A 15,032-nucleotide genomic window follows, 5' to 3' on the forward strand; every position below is an offset into this window, starting at 1 on the left:
TAGGAAGCAGCCACATAGCACAGGGAGATCAGCTCTGTGCTTTGTGTCCACCTAGAGGGGTGGGATAGGGAGGGTGGGAGGGAGAAGCAAGAGGGAGGAGATATGGGGATATATGTATATATATATCTGATTCACTTTGTTATATAGCAGAAACTAACACACCATTGTAAAGCAATTATACTCCAATAAAGGTGTTAAAAAAAAAAAAAGCTACAATGAGGTATCACCTCACACCAGTTAGGGTGGGAATCATCAGAAAATCTACAAACAACAAATGCTGGAGAGAATGTGGAGAAAAGGGGACACTCTTGCACTGTTGGTGGGAATGTAAATAGATACAGCCACTATGGAGAACAGTATGGGGTTCTTTAATTTTTTATTTTAATTTATTTATTTTTTTATTTTTGGCTGCATTGGGTCTTCTCTGCTGCGTGAGGGCCTTCTCTAGAAGCAGCAATCGGGGTCTACTCTTCGTTGTGGTGTGTGGGCTTCTCATTGTGGTGGCTCCTTTTTGTTGCGGAGCACGGGCTCTAGATGCGCGGGCTTCAGTAGCTGTGACACGCAGGCTCTAGACCGCAGGCTCAGTAGTTGTGGTGCAGGGCTTAGTTGCTCCGCGGCATGTGGGATCTTCCTGCACCAGGGATCGAACCCGTTTCCCCTGCATTGGCAGGCAGAGTCTTTACCACTGCGCCACCAGGGAAATCCCTGGTTTTCTCTAATTGACAGTAATCTTATGAAGTGCCGACTACCCGATCTTTGTCGCAAAAACTCTTATATAGCCTGGCTTCTCCCTTACCTCTTCAGGGCTGAGAGGCTGCGACCAGGCCTAAGTCCTCAGTTTTATCCACCAAATAAAACAGATTCTCAACTTTTACGTCGTGCATTTTTTTTCAGTGGACAAAATTATACCTTAATAAAGGTGTTTAAAAAAAAAAAAAAAAAGGACAGGAAGTTTAATGTACCTGACAGGTCTTGCAAATTCAGATTTCGCTGGCTAGACAGAGGAGGGTGGCAGTCCCTTGGAGTGACCCCCGAATCCAAACCGGGACAATTGAGAACTAGAGAGAAGCCCTTTGGTTACACAAGCAGGGACTGGACTATCTGGGAGGCCACCCAGGAAGAGCGTTCAGCTGCGCGCGCACTTAGCAGCGTCGCGGACGTTCTCCGGCCTGGCCAGTAAAGTCACCTGTTTTTTGTTTTTCAAAATTCACAAAACATCTCCGAATATTTCCCCAGAAAAATGTGAAACGTTCGCTCATGGCCTCTCTTTCACTTAACTTTAGTCTTGTTTGGACAAGCGATGGGGACAATTCTGAGGATCGAGACAGGCATCTCAGAAGACAGCTATAGGCCCGTCAGGACCCGACGCCACGCCGCCGTAAATAAACGGCCCTGGCCCAGGCCTTGTCGTTCTCTTTGTGCAGTGAACTCGTGGATGGCGAAGATGGTGGCTTTGGGATCCGCCTCGCGGCCGCTGTGCAACCTTCCGAGAGGAAGGCGACGGCCTGCGCCATCTTTGCACAGCTGCCGGCGTACAGGTACCTCAGTACCTCAGGGCCGTGTTGGACACTGAGGGGATCGAAGTCTCGGGCTGAGCAGGATGAGCTATCATTACAGACTAGATTTTCTGATGTCTCTGTGACACCACTGCTTGGAACTGACCCAGCCCAGGGCAGGGGGGGACTTGTCTGGTAGTCGCCCTGGCTTCTGCTAACTCACTGGTTTCTTCCCAGGACCCTGATTCTCGAAGGAGGGTCCGCAGCGCCTCGAGGGTGAGTGGATGGTGCGATATGGAGTGGCTGGTGGTTGTACTGGGGGAGGACGGGGATGATGATGACCCCAGGTGATTCTGAGTGTCTCGCTGACGCCATCACCGCAGCGCGCTGACCACCTCCATCCCCCGGGTTGGGATCCCTAGTATTTGGGCTCGGGGAAGCCACTTATTCGTGTGTCTCGTTTCTCCATTAGGGGATTAAGACGTTCACCGACCGGTGTGTTATTTTTGAATAAAGGTGAGTGTTAGGTGTGCGGGCGCTCTCAGTGTCTCTCACTTTTTTAACTCCCCAGAGTTTTGTTTAAGCCTTGCTAAACCTGCTTTCTCCACCTGTTTTCCTACTATAAACTACCCTGCATGCTGGGCCTCCTTGATGCAGCTGTTCTCCGCAGTTCTAAGTTTCTTTCCTACTTCTTTTCTCTCCTGAACTTCCCATCCCTGAATTCTTAATTTGCTAGATCCTTATACGGGGGCTGTTGTCTTTGAATGTTCTAGATTCCTCCCCATAATGGCTTCCCTTGATCCAGGTCTCCCTAAATTGGGGATGATGATTTCTCAGACTAGAGTCTCTGATGCTGGTCCTGATGTCAAAATTAATTTCTGACTCATTTGGGGAACTGGATACTTGGATTTTTGAGAGGAGCCAATGGGAGGGCTGTAACTCTCTGCTTGTATTTCTCATCGGTGGTCCTGCTTTCATCTTTCTAGCTTGAGAGCTTTGGAAGCCCAGCCGGGGCAGTGCCCCTTCACAGAGATTCAGGGATAGCCTGGTGGCTGAAGGCCTAAAGTTTGGAATTCTCCTCTTGGAGAAGTGCTGTTGGGATGGCTGGGATGCCCAGGTAATGGTTCCTGCCACTTCATCAACAAGCTGTGACAAGAAGTGGAGAGTGACAAGAAGTGGAGAGTAGCGTGCCTTCTGCCTGGGTACTGTGGTAAGTCTCTTGCTGGTTTTTCTACCAGCTCCAGAGTGGTAATGATGACCTGGTTGGACTAGAGTCTCTGAGAACTTCTCTGAGGATCTTTGAAACCACCTGATCCACTCTTATGCTTCTTTCCACCCTGTGTGGCAATTCCCCTGCCCACCCAGACCTTTCTTTTTTTAAAGTAAAACTGGTATATGACTACATTAGTTTCAGGAACATAACGTTTTGGATATTTATATACACTAGAAAGCGATCACCACAGTAAGTCTAGTCACCATGCAATTGATCCTTTTTGCCTAACCACCTTTCCCTCTGATAACTACCAATCTGTTCCTGTATCTATGATTCATGCTTTTTAAAAATAAATTTATTTTATTTACTTATTTTTGGCTGCATCGGGTCTTCGTTGCGGTGCGAGGGCTTCTTCTTGTGGTGGTTTCTCTTGTTGTGGAGCACGGGCTTTATGCGCTCGGGCTTCAGTAGTTGTGGCACACGGGCTCTAGAGCGCAGGCTCAGTAGTTGTGGCACCTGGGCTTAGTTTTTCCGCGGCATGTGGGATCTTCCCGGACCAGGGCTCGAACCCGTGTCCCCTGCGTTGGCAGGCAGATTCTTAACCAGTGCGCCACCAGGGAAGCCCTAGATTCATGCTTTACTGCCAGTTGCTTGCATGTTCCTAATATGTGTTGCTTTTATGAAATTTTAGAATTTTGCTGACACAAAGGATGTTCTCTACCTGGCATTGGACAGATCCTCGGAACTTCACATCTTTCCTGCATTAACCCGCGTGAGCAAGCTGTCAACCTCCTGGGGTGGAGGGAGGGGACTGCCTAGAAATTTGGGGACCAAAATCAATTAGGTGGACTTTACTTGGTCCTACCCAAAGGATTCCAATAAAATATTTTAAAGCAAATAAAAAATAGATTGGTCTCAGTGAAAACAAGACGGTACAGAAAGATTTAGGGACATGAAAGGTTAACCACCAGTGAATGAGCATCACAGTTGACATCTAGCTGTACCTCTTTGCAACGACATACAAAAAGTAGATTTGCCACATATTGACACCAATGTTAAGAATTTCTAGATTGATTGTGATAGTATTCTAATATTTGAGGTTTTTATGACACCATTAACACAGACATCCAATTTGCCTTTTGATCAATTCGTGAAAACATAGGTTGTCCAGATATAGTTTAGAAGAATATACTGGTGGTTGCCAGGGGCAGGGAATGAGGAAATGAAGAGTTACTGTTTAATGGATATAGAGTTTCTGTTTTAGAAGATGAAAAGAGTTCACGGGGATGGATGGTGGTGATGGTTGCTCAATGTGATGAATGTGTTTATTACCACTGAACTGTATGCTTAAAAGTGGTAAAGATGGGGAGGGGGATAAATTGGAAGATGAGGATTAACACATACATGCTACTACATATAAAAAAGGTAACTAATGCGCTATTGTATAGCACAGGGAACTCTACTCGATACTCTGTAATGGCCTATATGGGAAAAGAATTTAACAAAAAATAGTGGATATATGTATAGCTGATTCACTCTGTTGTATACCTGAAACTAACATGACATTGTAAATCAACGATACCCCAATAAAAATTTTTTTAAAAATGGTAAAGATGGTAAATTTTATGTGTATTTCACCACAGTAAAAAAAATGGGGGAAAAAGCATACTCTGTGCTCCTATTTGTCATCGTCATAAAGGAGATTCCCCACCAGCATGTACAGAGTATGCTGCTCTAAGGCTGTATTGTAAATTATCCAGCTTCTGGTAAGGGGGCATTTGAGTTTCTGGTCATGGTATATACCAGTGCTGATTCCCTATTAATTTGCACCCATTTGAAGTTGTGTTGTAGAATACATTTCCAAAAGTAGAATTTCAGAGTCAAAGGATTTGGGCATTTAAAGTAATAATGTATGTTCCATAAAGTTGTCCCAGTTTATACTCGTAACAAGTCTCCTTCAGAGTGCCTGTTTCTCTACCTGCCATCACTACTCCAGGTGGAGTGTACCAGTTTGTGTACCTAGTAATTCATCTTTTAAATATTGTACATCTTTTGCATCTGTTTTCCTATGGAACATTTCCAGCTTGGTCCCCACTCAGCAAAGATTTTTTCCAACTTTTATTTTCCTTAATCGTCTTTGCCAGATCTTTTTTTTTTTTTTTTCCCTCCTTGAAATTGCCCTGTTTGGTACTCCCTACAGGACACAGTTAGCTGCTCCCATTGCTATTCTCTGACCACGGGTTCTGTATAATCTTAGCAGCCACCATATATTTAGTGCTTTGGTCTGTCGTAGGCTTTTTATGTGTTTCATTTTATTGAATCCTTAAAACCTTGCAAAGTAGATATGTATCTACCCTACCTTGCAAGCAAGGAGAGGAAAGCTCAGGGATGTTAAATAATTTCCTTAAGGTCAGAGAGATAGGAGGTATTGAGGCCCCTGAGCCGGACACTGGTGTTTGTCAAGTGGAGTAAAATTGGAGCTTGGTTCTCACCCAGACACTCCAAGGACAAAGCAGGTGGCAGAAGCTGAGCTCTGCTGAAGTTAAGAGATAAGATGACCATTCCTGAGGTCAAGGTAAACTTCCCTGTCTGCACATGCGCAAGAAGTCTCCTTGGGGGTCAAAAAGGGAGGGGGCACCACCCCATGATGTGTGGACATACCCCCCACAGGCCTCTGCAGCGGAATCCGTCTTGGCAAAAAGCTGCACTCGCATCTTGGGGAGGGTCCTAGGACTGGTCAGCTGTGAGAAAAGAAACAAGATAATTGGCTAAAGGTAAACAAAGACCCGGAAGACCCGTCCTATATGTGATTTAAATCACCCTTTCACGGTACTCCTCATTAGAGAGGACGCCCATATCCTTTCTCTCCTTGTGTGTATTTCTGCCTTGCTTCCGTCTTAAATAAACTGTTTCTCTGTGTGCTGTTCTCCCACTTGTGCTGTGTCTCTAATAATAAACTTTGTACCTGTTCTTACAGTTGTTGCCTCCTTGAAACATTCTTGCTTTCAAATGGGGCAAGAGCCAGGGAACTTTGCTTCTAGCCTCTAGCCCCTGCTGGACTAGCGGCTAGGTTCTATTCCCGGGCAGGAACTAAGATCTCTCTTCAGGACCACTCACTGGTCTCTCCGAGATCAGTGTCAGTCAGGATTCAAATTCCTTTCTGTCTAGTATATAATATACCTATGGCCTAGCTTTAAACATTTCCAATAACTGAAGCAAATCTTTCTTTGATTCCATTTTTCTTTTTCTCCCTCCCACTCAGAGGATGTCACCCAGCTGAATTGTAGCTGTATCATTCTTTGGCTTTTCTTTGTACTCTGAATTGAATGTGTCCCTAAAATATTGTTTGGTTTTGTGTTTTGTATCTTTTTGAGCTTCATAAATATGGACTAATACTCCATGTAGTTATGTTGCAGCTTGGTTCTTTTTTGTTCACATACTTCCCTATAGTTTAGATTCTACCCTTCCAAACACATTTCTGCCCATTTTTATTTAGGCAAAAAAAACAAACAAACAACAATTCTAGGTTGATGGGTGTCTCTGGGTAGTGTACATGAGGACTTGCATTTGTAAGTGCATTTTTCTAGGGTGACAGTATCACATAGGAAGCACAGGGGACTGGTTAAGATGTAGGGAGCCAGACTGAATACTTATAGCTGTTCAACTTTGGCTAAGTTACTTAGCCACTCTATTTCCTCATTTGTAAATGGATAAAAGAGTACCTACTCTTTTTTTTTTTTAATTAATTTATTTTTTATTTTTATTTTTGGTTGCGTTGGGTCTTTGTTGCTGTGCACAGGCTTTCTCCGGTTGCGGCGAGCGGGGGCTCCTCTTTGTGGCGGTGCACGGGCTTCTCACTGCGGTGGCTTCTCTTGTTGTGGAGCACGGGCTCTAGGTTCGCTGGCTTCAGTAGTTGTGGCACGCGGGCTCAGTAGTTGTGGCTCGCGAGCTCTAGAGCGCAGGCTCAGTAGTTGTGGCGCACGGGCTGAATTGCTCCGCGGCATGTGGGATCTTCCCGGGCCAGGGCTCGAACCCGTGTCCCCTGCTTTGGCAGGCGGATTCTTAACCACTGCACCACCAGGGAAGCCCCAAAGAGTACCTACTCTTACGGAGTTGTTAGGTTTAACTATATTTAAATGCACTTAAAACTGCCTAACACATAGTAAGCCTTATTTAGGCATTAGGTACAATTATATTATTCCAAATAGTTTAGACATTAGCTAACATAGCCTAGTCAGTACCTCATCCAGTTTTCCTTAGTCCTTGACATTACTATTAAATGGTCAACTTCATTTCTTGTCCATAGGGTCTCTTCTGCATTCTCTTGCCCTTATTTGTATGATCCAAGTCCTGCCCTAGGTGTTCAGACCCTCCTTCCTTTGCCAGTCCCAGGTTTAGAGTATAAGAGTGAGGGACTTCCATGGTGGTGCAGTGGTTAAGAATCCACGGGACATGGGTTCGATCTGATCCCTGGTCCAGGAGGATCCCACATGCCACGGAGCAACTGGGCCCATGCGCCACAACTCCTGAGCCTGTGCTCTAGAGCCCGTGAGCCACAACTGCTGAAGCCTGCACACCTAGAGCCCGTGCTCTGCAGCAAGAAAAGCCACTGCAATGAGAAGGCCATGAGCCGCAACCAAAGAGTAGCCCCCGCTCACCGTAACTAGAGAAAGCCTGCGTGCAGCAACGAAGACCCAAAGCAGCCATAAATAAATAAATAAAATAAATAAATAAATAAGTAAATAAATTTATATTAAAGAAAAAGATTGAGCTACAGGCATGGTGAAGATGGTCACGTGAACTTTTCTTAATTCCAGGCATGGAAATCACTTTCCAGTCCTCGCATTCTTGAGCCCCACAGCCTCTCTTCACGGGGGTGACAGTGATTTGATAAGACCCCTACCCCAAAGCACTGAATCTTCTTCACCCCCAGGAGCACTTTCAGAAGTAAACAGTCCTCCCAACCCACTAGGCAGGTCTCATAGCTCTCTAAAATTAATCTACGCAGAGACTGGCCTGCCATCTCAGCTACTGAAGACCGTGAGCCTCCCAGGCCTGTTTCCCCTGGCCTCTCATCCCTGGAATCCTTAGCAACTGGCTAGTGCGCAAGCCCCTCCAGAATGATACCTCTACCTGCCTGTTGCTTGTGCCCGAACCCTTGGAGTCTGCTTGAGTCCTGTTTGCATATTCTATATCCAATTTGTCAGCAAATCATGCTGGCGATACCTTAACACCAAAATTTGGCCGCATCTCACAACTCTACTGCTCCTTGACTCTGGTGGGATCCACCATCGTCTCACTTAGCTCCCCTGCGTGATGCAACAGCCTCCAACAAAGCTTCTGGATGTAATCTGGTTTGTGAGGAAATCCTAGAGCCAAGAAATAAAAACTGTTTTGGACATTGTTTGCAGGAGTATAACTTTATAGAATCCCTTTGGAAAACAGTTTAGCAGTACCTACTAAAAATGAGGCATGCTCTCTTCAACCCAGTGTTTCCACTTCTGGTGATGCACCCTAAACACTCACATACAGATACAAGGATTAATATATACATCCTTGATGGTACTGTTGGTAAGGGGGGAGAAAAAAAGGAACCCAAGTGTTCTCCAATAGGGAAATGGGGGTATATTCATAAAATACACCATGTGTTACATGCAGCAGTAGGATGACTAACATACCAGCGTGGATTAATCTCACAATGTGAAGAAAAAAAGCAGATCACAGAAAAATAGTATGTAATGCTTAAAAACATTTACCACTAAACAATATATTGTTTAAAGTTCCTACTGTATAGCACAGTATATTCAATATCCTGTGATAAACTGGATAGAAAATAATATGAAAAGGAATATATATATACATGTATAACAATCATTTTGCTGTAGAGCAGACATTAACACAACATTGTAAATCAACCATACTTCAATAAAATAAATTTTAAAAAACCAATATATTGTTTGGAGTTAAGTATTATAGTAAAAACAAAAAGAAATGCATAGGACCGGAGCTTCCATGGTGGCGCAGTGGTTGAGGATCCACCTGACAATGCAAGGGACACGGGTTCGATCCCTGGTCCGGGAAGATCCCACATGCCGCGGAGCAACTAAGCCCATGCGCCACAACTACTGAGCCTGTGCTCTAGAGCCCGTGAGCCACAACTACTGAAGCCCACGCGCCTACAGCCCGTGCTCCACAATGAGAGAAGCCACCACAAGATAAGCCTGCGCACTGCAACAAAGACCCAACAGCCAAAAATAAATAAATAAAATAAATAAATTTATATATATATAAAAAGAAATGCATAGGATTGCTAAATGCTAAATTCAAGATGGGGTGGGTAGGGACAGTGATATAGTCAAGGAGGTGTACATGGAGGCTCTATGGGAGCTCCCTTGTGTAATTCATATTTTCATATGTCAAACTACTTCTTAATAACTTAAAAAACAATGTTTGGGACCTGTGAATCCCAGAGGGCTGAGCACAGGCAAAAGCTTAAGTCAGCCCCAGGGACACCTCCAGACACAGGGAGCTCCCTTGGAAGACAACCGTTCTCAAGATGAGCCAAAACATCCCCAGGAGAACAAGTCAGGAGGCGCAATAACAGGTGACTTTACGACTAAGAAACTCAGATGACAGCACGCTTGGAGACTGAAGATGTTCAAAGAGATAAAGGGGCTCATTCAATCCATTGTGCAGAAGAGGGCATTATAAAGTAGCAGATGGGTTTGAAAAGGAAACAAGTACCAATTCTAGAATTGAAATGAACAGGTAAATTCATAAGAAGCACAACAAACAGGTTAAATAACAGACCAACTGGATAGATAATTAGTGAATTGGAAGAAAAAATCATCCATAATGTGGAGCAGAGAAAACAGAGGTGAATATGGAAAGGAGTTGATAGGAAGGATGAAGTGAGATGCTCCAACATTTGGCATCGTTTGCTTAGAGCTGCCTTCACCTTGCTGGTTTGTTATAATACTGCAGCCAGAACAGGCGCAGGCACCATGGTTAGCTCTGCGCAGTGGCAACTGTGGGCATCTGGCTTTGAGAAGCTCAGGGCCATCTATTACTTTGTTTATTGTAGTACTTTCTCGACCATTAACATCCTACTTGCCCAGGATAGTCTTTCAACTGTGTTATTTCCCAAAGAGTAAGGACAGAGAGATTATCCTAAGGGTTAAAATACCTGCTGATGCTTAAAATGTTAAATTTTATTGCCCCCAGTCAGGTGAATCTCAGGTGGAAATGCGTCACATTCCAGGCTGGCTATTGCCTGTCATTAAACCATTAAATTCTAAACATAGTGAAGATAGAGATGTCAGCCAATAATCAAACCCAGTTATGTGCTGATGGGTAACAACATGGGAGAGGGAGCTGTCTTTAAAGGGCCTTGCAACAATGGCGGGCACCACCCTGGATTGGGAGCCTCCCGTTTCCCAGCACGCAGGGAGAGGCCTTGCTCCACAGTGGGTTGATTTCTTCTACAGGAGGCTGAGCAACCATTACAAAAGATTGCTTTTTAAACTTTTTATCAGGAAACTTTTTAAACAATAGGAAGAATATAAACACCCATATACCCACCACCTAATCCAACAATTGTCAACATTTTTCCGTATTTGAAAATATGGCAAATGGCAAAAATATATATTAAATTATATATGTGTGTATATACATATACACACATATAAATATAAAATATATATATTTAGCAGGCTCATTTCAATGTGAATTATAGAGATCATGACATTTTATGCTTAAATATTTCAGCATGCATATCCACAATCTAAGGACATTTACCTGCATATATACAATACTATTATACCTGAGAAAATTAATAATTCCTAATATTACTTAATAGTTAAATCAATACTCAAATTTTTTCAACTGTTCCCGAAACATCTTTTATGGTAATTGTTCTTCTAAAGAGCCAGTATTCATTGATTCAAGGATCAAGCACTTTCTTTTACTGTTATATCTTGTTAGTCTCTCTTTTTTTTCAATCTTTACTTATTTATTTACTTTCTTTTTTTTGGTTGCGTTGGGTCTTCGTTGCGGCAGGCGGGGTCTCCGTTGCAGCACGCGGGCTCTTTGTTGTGGCGCACGGGCTTCTCTCCAGTTGTGGCGTGCGGGTTTTCTCTCTCTAGTTGTGGCGTGCGGGCTTAGTTGCCCCGTGGCATGTGGGATCCTAGTTCCCCGACCAGGGATCGAACCCGTGTCCCCTGCATTGGAAGGTGGATTCTTTACCACTGGACCACCAGGGAAGTCCCTTGTTAGTCTCTTGATTCTAGAACAGTCCCCTTCTTTCTGTGACAATGATCCTTTGAAGAGACTAGGCCAGTTGTCTTGTAGAACGTTCCACATGTTGGCTTCATCTAACTGTGCTCTCTTGGTGTTTTTAACTTGTTCCTCAACTTTCTGCATTTTCTTTAACCTGGAAGTTATACTTAAAGGACTAATTAGATTTTTTTTTTTTTTTTTGCTGCACCACGCAGCCTGCAGGATCTTAGCTCCCCAACCAGGGATCAAACCACTGGACCACCAGGGAATTCCCTTAAAGACCTAATTAGATTCTGATTACATGGTTTGGGCAAGAATACTTCATGAATGACACCATGTATGGCTGCTGTAACAAATTACTACAAACTTGGTGGTTTAAAGCAACAGATATTTATTCCTTCACAATTCTGGAGGCCAGAAGTTCAAAACAGTTTCACTGGGCAAAAATCAAGGTGTCCACAGGGCCTTGCCCCCTCCAGAGACACTATGGGAGAGAATCTGTTCCTTGACTCTTCCAGCGTCTGGTGGCTGCTGGCATAACTTGGCTCGTGGCCACATCACTCCAATTTCTGCCTCTGTGTCATGCTGCCTCCTCCTCTTCAATTGTGTGTATTGCATCCTCTTCTGCCTCCCTCTTATAACGATATATGCGATTTCATTTAGAGCCCTCCGAGATAATCCAGAATTATCTCCCCATCGCAAGACCCTTGATTTAATCAATCTGCAAAGACCCTCTTTACCTCTATATAAGATAGCCTTCACAGGTTCCAGGCGTTAGAGCATGGATATCTTTTAGGGGATCATTTTTTCAGTCTACCACGTGCTATATACTTCACAGGGCCTTGTGTCAGGGGGATCATAAAGTCTACTTGTTCCATTATTCTTTTTTATTTTTAATTTTTAACATCTTTATTGGAGTATAATTGCTTTACAATGGTGTGTTAGTTTCTGCTTTATAACAAAGTGAATCAGCTATACATATGCATATATCCCCATATCTCCTCCCTCTTGCATCTCCCTCCCACCCTCCCTATCCCACCCCTGTTCCATTATTCTTGACCTTAGTTTGATCACCCGGTTAAAGTAGTGACCCCCCAGGATCTCCTCATTGTAGAGGTGCTTTTTGCCCTTGTGAGTGGCAAGATGGGTTAATTCTTTGGCACTGTTACCAAACCAGGTTTGTTTGCCTGACGCGCAGCAAGCCAAATGCTAGGTTTGCAGCAGAGAGTTTATCCACAAGGCAGCCAACTGAGGGGATGAGAGAACAAGTCTCAAATTTTCCTCCCAAAAAGGCAAGCGGCTTGGGGTATTCATGGGATAAAGCTGAGGTGTGGGGAAAGGTAATTAAGATAAGAGAAAGGTGCTGAATCAACGTTCTGCAAAGACACAACTAAGCTACAGGCTTCTTCTTGGGACCTATGTTCAGAAAATGGCTGTGTTAGTATGCTCTGAGGGTGAATTTTTTGTCCCTCTGATGTCAAAATGTCACGGAGCAGACACTCTGTGCCCAGACACTCTTCATGCCCAGATGGAGGGTCAGTGGTCTTAACCAGTCTTAACTGCTTCTATCTTGAACTGGACACAGACAACTCCAAATCTCAAAAAAACAACTTGGGCAAACGTTGTTTAGGCTATGTGATGCTCGGAGGACATGCAAGTTTTTTGTAAAAACGAAGTGAGCTTGATCAGTGAAGGCAGGTTACAGTTTATTATTTATTAATGGCTAACTGCTGACTACCCTTGGTTTCAGCACCTTGTGAATGAATATACCGTCTCCATCAGCCTTAACCTAATGATTTTGGCATCCACTGATTATCTTTGCCTGTGTAGGGGAGGAAATAGTTTTCCTTGACCCTCTTAGGGTCCCTGGCTGGGTTTGAAAAATCAATCTGACAAAGACAGATTAACAGGAGAAAAGCATACACATTTAAGTTTTACATGACACGAGACTTCATAAAGAAATGAAAACCCAAAGACATGGCATACTTGCTTTTATGTTAGGTTGAACAAAAGAGACAATTGTGGAAAAGTGTCTAAACTATGGGGGGAGGCTAAAGAAGGTAAGAATTATTTTTAACAAGTTCTGTTTTTTTTTTTTTTTGTGGGATCTTAGTTTCCCAACCAGGGATTGAACCTGGGCCCATGGCAGTGAAAGCGCTGAGTCCTAACCACTGGACCACCAGGGAATTCCCAACAAGCTCTGTTTGTATAGAGTTCTCTTGGTCGCCAACTTCTTGTCCTCCTGGTTCAGGGAGGGCACCTTTCAAATGGGAATTTTCACTCAAGTTTGCAAAATGATGATTTTCTAATTTGATTATTCTTTCTACACTTATTTGCTGACATTCTTCTGTAAAACAAGTAATAAGTCATCTCACCAACTGGTACTTTGTCTAACCTGAATTACTTTTTCCTACCGCAAACGTAGGAGAAATGATTCATTCTTTTCCTGTATTTACAGTATTGTGTGTGTAAGGGGCTGGTGTAAAATTGTCCTCCAGTGGTGGCAAATGAATTCCCCCTCTTTTTTGTATACATGGGTCCAGGAAATTTCCCTGTGGTCCCCTTGACCTTATCAAACGCCTTGCTGAGACTCAGATGTGCAGAGACGCTGGCCTTCCCCTGACCTCTCCTTTTAGAATCGTGGCCAAGGAACATGTTAGTTGCTCTCTACCAGGCTCCCACCTCCAATGGCAAGGGCACTTCAACGGCTTCAGGGATTCCAAAACACCTAAACCAAGCTTAGTGGAAGTTAAACAACACACCTCCCTTAAATTGGTTGATAGGAACATCACAAAGTTAGCTGGACTTAAGATACTGAAGCATAAAGCTGATTATGCATCTTCACTCTTCCCTCCAACCTCATCCTCTCTTGATGCACGTTGGCATTCGCTCTGGACACCACCTTTGTGGTTGTATTTTTTAAAATATATATATACATATTTATTTATTTATTTTTGGCTGTGTTGGGTCTTAGTTGTGGCACACGGGATTTTTCGTTGCAGCGCATGGGCTCTCTAGTTGTGGTGCATGGGCACTCTAGTTGTGGAGCGTGGGCTTAGTTGCCCTGCAGCATGTGGGATCTTAGTTCCCCGACCAGGGATCGAACCTGTGTCCCCTGCATTGGAAGGCGGATTCTTAACCACTGGAGCACCAGGGAAGTCCCTTTGTGGTTGTATTTTTGCCAAGTTACCCAGAGGTCTCCATTTATCTTTTTCCTTCTATTTATTTATTTGTTCCTTTTATTTCTTTCTATTTCATTTTATTTTTAATTTTCCTTCTACTTATTATTATACACAAAAGTGTATATAATAATTATGTACAATTTAAAGAAGACTAATAAACAACATGTACTCACCACTGAGCTTAAGACCAGGTACTGCTAAATGTGTGGCTGGCAGATTTGGAGGCCACAGGAAATGTGACTTCTGGCGTTAATCCCACGGGAGTATGAACTTTTTGTTAGGAATTTTCCAGATACTTTTATTTATTTTCCTTTTCTTTTTCCCCCCTCTATCCAGAGCAAAGATGGAGGCCAGTTCCCACACTGAAGATGTGGCCTTTTGATACTTTATTTACAAAGAGTAGTCAGCCTGCGAGCTGTAGTTTGCCAATTTGCCTTTTTTTTAATTGCACTAAAACATGATTTATCTTGATTCCTGAGTTTTTTGGTGTTCTCTTAAATTTTGCACCCAGGGCAGTACTGCTTTCCCACCCCGGGGTGGGGGTGGGAAAAATGTTCTTTTTTAACTTCGTCAACTAAAAAAACAATAGTGCAGGAGGCTGCAAATAAGAAAATAGTTTATCTGGAGTCTTAAGAATTGCAGTTAGGGAGACACAGATTCGGGTAACCCCGAAAGTGTGTTCCAAGGAAAAGAAAGAGTCAGGGGCTTATAAAGGCACAAAGCCACAAGGTTGTTAAAAGTTGCCTGGCGAGAATTATGATTGACTAAATCAGAAAATATTTGTCCACAGGGAATCACAGGTTGTTTTAGGGTAGGGGTCTGATAAGTAGACTGTCACGAGTTACTTTATATGTATCTTGAGTT

At 43.5% G+C, this 15,032-nt stretch overlaps 1 long non-coding RNA gene and 3 other non-coding genes across 4 annotated transcripts; all 4 read left to right on the top strand.

Moving 5' to 3' along the window:
- The first annotated feature begins 1,325 nt into the window (after nucleotides 1–1,325).
- On the top strand, nucleotides 1,326–4,321 carry LOC133094399 (uncharacterized). Its single transcript, XR_009701457.1, has 5 exons — nucleotides 1,326–1,538; nucleotides 1,734–1,772; nucleotides 1,969–2,012; nucleotides 2,483–2,706; nucleotides 3,401–4,321. It is a non-coding gene; the product is annotated as an uncharacterized LOC133094399 (long non-coding RNA).
- On the top strand, nucleotides 1,827–1,889 carry LOC133095818 (small nucleolar RNA SNORD48). Its single transcript, XR_009701679.1, has one exon. It is a non-coding gene; the product is annotated as a small nucleolar RNA SNORD48 (small nucleolar RNA).
- LOC133095817 (small nucleolar RNA SNORD52) lies at nucleotides 2,315–2,381 on the top strand. Its single transcript, XR_009701678.1, has one exon. It is a non-coding gene; the product is annotated as a small nucleolar RNA SNORD52 (small nucleolar RNA).
- On the top strand, nucleotides 2,737–2,819 carry LOC133095834 (small nucleolar RNA ZL8). The gene has a single exon (XR_009701694.1). It is a non-coding gene; the product is annotated as a small nucleolar RNA ZL8 (small nucleolar RNA).
- Nucleotides 4,322–15,032: the final 10,711 nt, after the last annotated feature.

The sequence above is a fragment of the Eubalaena glacialis genome, chromosome 7 (genome assembly GCF_028564815.1).
Source record: "Eubalaena glacialis isolate mEubGla1 chromosome 7, mEubGla1.1.hap2.+ XY, whole genome shotgun sequence".
In the NCBI taxonomy this organism is placed as follows: domain Eukaryota; kingdom Metazoa; phylum Chordata; class Mammalia; order Artiodactyla; family Balaenidae; genus Eubalaena; species Eubalaena glacialis.